Source organism: Mastomys coucha, unplaced genomic scaffold (assembly GCF_008632895.1).
Source record: "Mastomys coucha isolate ucsf_1 unplaced genomic scaffold, UCSF_Mcou_1 pScaffold21, whole genome shotgun sequence".
Taxonomy (NCBI): Eukaryota; Metazoa; Chordata; class Mammalia; order Rodentia; family Muridae; genus Mastomys; species Mastomys coucha.
In genome coordinates this window covers 15268385-15272292 of record NW_022196904.1, presented here as the reverse complement: position 1 = coordinate 15272292, position 3908 = coordinate 15268385, and the positions used below count along the sequence as shown (strand labels likewise).

Genomic DNA, 3908 nt, shown 5'->3' with positions numbered 1-3908 from the left:
CATAAGCAACAGAAACCAAGGTTACTTGGCATCATCAGAACCCAATTCTCCTACCATAGCAAGTCCTGAACACACCATCATACTGGAAAAGCAACATTCAGATCTAAAGTCACTTCTCAAGATGATGATACAGGACTTTAAGGAGGACATAAATAACTCCCTCAAAGAAATACAGAAGAATACAGGTAAACAGCTAGAAGACGTTAAACAGGAAACACAAAAATCCCTTAAGGAACTACTAGAAAACACAATCAAACAAGTGGAGGAAATGAACAAAAACCTAAAAATGGAAGTAGAAACAATAAAAAAGCCACAAAGGGAGACAACCCTGGAGTTAGAAAGCCTAGGGAAAAGATCGGGAGTCATAGATGCAAGCATCACAAATAGAATACAAGAGATAGAAGAGAGAATCTCAGAAGCAGAAGACACCATAGAAAACATTGACACAACAGTCAAAGAAAATGCAAAATGCAAAAAGCACTTAACCCAAAATATCCAAAACGTCCAGGACACAATGACAAGACCAAACCTAAGGATAATAGGTATAGAAGAGAGTGAAGACTCCCAATTTAAAGGGCTCATAAATATCTTCAACAAAATTATAGAAGAAAACTTCCCTAACCTAAAGAAAGAGATGCACATAAACATAAAAGAAGTCCACAGGACTCCAAATAGGCTAGAACAGAAAAGAAATTCCTCCCTTCACATAATAATCAAAACACCAAATACACTAAACAAAGAAATAATTTTAAAAAGCAGTAAGGCAAAAAGGTCAAGTAACATATAAAGGCAGGTCTATCAGAATTACACCAGACTTCTCATGAGAGACTATGAAAGCTAGATTTTCCTGGGCAGATGTCATATAGACCATAAGAGAACACAAATGCCACCCCAGGCTACTATACCTAGCAAAACTCTCAATTACCATAGATGGAGAAACCAAGATATTCCATGACAGCCCAAATTTATATATCTTTCAACAAATCCAGCTCTACAAATGATAATAGATGGAAAACACCAACATCTGGAACAAAACTACACTTTACAAGAAGCAAGAAAGGAATTTTTAAACAAAGCCACACAAACCTAATTCCATCTCTAACAACAAAAATAACAGGAAGTGACAGTTACTTTTCTTAATATCTCTTAATATGAAAATTAATATTACCAACATATCCTAATTGATTGAAATTCAAAAGTATGGGGAATTAGAAATTTGTTGGCTGTCATCCAGTGGTCTCTCTAATTTGGTAATTTGAGAAATATGTCCAATATTGTACAATCCATATACACTTTCTGCTTGTTTGTACCAGACAGTGTCTTCCTGAGTACCACCTAATTATCTTGAAATCATGCTGCTCTTATCTCAGCCTCTCTATTAGTAGGATTGTTTATTCAATGGTTTTACACTATACTATGGTTTTCAAAACAGCTTACATATTTCAAAATTATTTATATACCCAAAAGAAACAGATGGTTAACTAGGGAGGTGGCTTGTAATAGAACAACAAAGAGTGAGACTGATTGTTTTGCTTGATGTTTTTAACTATTGTATCAAGTTTGAAGAAGATGACTTTATAAGTTACTCTTTCTCTGAGATGAATGCTTTTCAAAATCATCACAGCCAATGAACCAGATTCTTACCCTCAACAGTCTGTGCCACCCTCCAAGCAGAACCATTGTTCATTGAAACAGTTGGTGAATGACTTCATGGATAGACCATCTTAAAACACATACACAACTTCTTAAATGAATATAACCTGTTCTCTGTGGACTGTGAATGAAGACAATCACTCAGGTAAAATAGCATTGACCATACCAAGAAATCTGCATCCAAAAATTATAACTACAATTCATTCCTTGGCACAGCAGAATTGTCCACTCTTAGTTTAGCTACTATGGAGGTATAATCCTTTGGTGATGGGAGGGTAATTGAAGTACAGACTTATTGCAATGAACCCCAATGTCTAAAAATTGTTCTTATTCTGGGCTTGTACTACAAGCCAAAATTTTAAGTTCTACTAAAAAACAAACAAACAAACAAACAAAAAGGCTTTATCTATTTATGTTCTTTTAAAAAAGAAAACTAGTAGTGATGTATTATTTTAAAATGTACAGTTAATATGTTTGAAGTTACTTAAAAATAATATTGAGAAAAACTTATGTATTTTCAGTATTACTGTAGACAAGGATCTACATAAGACTGTTGAATTGATTGTTACTTTATATCAAACAACTTTTATAATACTCATTTTTATTGTTACAATATTTTATAAATTTTAAAAACTGTGACAAAATAAAAAAAAGAAAAGTATTGCAGGTATTGAAGGTCTCTGAGTGGAGTTGGGGTACAAAAGGGAAACAAGAATGTGATGTAATTCTACTTACTTAAAATATGTTTTTAAATGTTAATAAATTCAAATAAATTGAAATTACGTATCTTTTCTCATCATAATGCAATAAAACTTAAATCAATATAAAAATAAATAAATCATTAAGAAATATATTCCAAAGCATTATATGATACTACCTGACATAGTGAGAGAGTACGTAAAGTGCACTATATATATATCTATGTACATTAACTATAAGATTACTTTAAAAAGATTATCAGTGTTTCTAGAACATTTCATCCTAGATCAAAAGAATATACCTTCTTCTCAGCACCTTATGGAATCTTTTCCAAAATTGACCATAAAATTGGTCACAAATCAATGCTCAACAGATACAAGAAGATTGAAATAATCCATGCACCCTATCAGATGACCAAGGTCTAAGGCTGGTCTTAAACACCAACAAAAACAACGAAAAGAACACATACACATGGAAGCTAAACAATGCTCTACTCAATGATAACTTGCTCAAGGAAGAAATAAAGAAAGAAATTAAAGGCTTTTTAGAATTTAATGGAAAGGAAGACACATCATACCAAAACATATGGGACACAATGAAACCATTGGTAAGAGGAAAACTCATAGCTCTAGGTGCCTCTAAAAAGAAACTGGAGAGAGCTTACACTAAGAGCTTGACAGCACACCTGAAAGTTCTAGAACAAAAAGAAGTAAATACAGCCAAGAGGAGTAGATGGCAGGAAATAATCAAACTCGGATATGAAATCAACCAAGTAGAAACAAAAAGAACTATACAAAGAATCAACAAAACCAGGAGCTGGTTCTCTGAGAAAAATCAACAACATAGATAAACACTTAGACAGACTAAACAAAGGGCACAGAGACAATATCCAAACTAATAAAATCAGAAATGAAAAGGAAGACATAACAATGAAATGTACCTTAAAATAATTATTCTGTTTGTTGAATGTTAAGAGTTGAAACTATTAAAATCATGGTCTACAAAAATGGAAATATTATTAATACTTCACACTTTGCTTGAAATTAGAATTTTCTTAATGATTAACTTCAAAGAGTCTTGTAATTTTGAAATTTTAAAATATATATATATTGATAAACTAATTTCTCTCTATTGTGAATTTTTCAGATGCAGTCCTGAGAACTGAGGAGTGCTCACTGTAAAGCCTAACTGTGGGGGGAGTGTCTCCCTGTCTTATTTTGTCTACCTCTACTTGTGATATTCTCTGCATGGTGCTCTATACTCAGGTGTCAACATGGTTCTAGCTCACTGTCTTCAGATCCCTGATATCATTCAACATTGAATGGTATTGAGGTAATACATCCCTCACCCCTAATCTTTGTCCCTACACACCTGCATCTTAACTCCCTTTCTCTTTGTTATTGTTTTTGTTGTTGTTGTTGTTGTTGTTGTTGTTGTTGTTATCTTCTGTATTTCTTGTGGTTCCAATTAGCTGAACTCAGTTTCTATCTTTCTTTACTGGCCATTCTTCCAGTCAACTGGGACTGGGACATTGTAAGAATTGGGATTTGTCTTAT

The 3908-nt window shown here is 33.1% G+C and overlaps 1 protein-coding gene across 1 annotated transcript in view; it reads right to left on the bottom strand.

The window, feature by feature from the left end:
* Positions 1-3908, bottom strand: part of LOC116100288 (carcinoembryonic antigen-related cell adhesion molecule 5-like) — a 282093-nt gene that overhangs the window by 31331 nt on the left and 246854 nt on the right.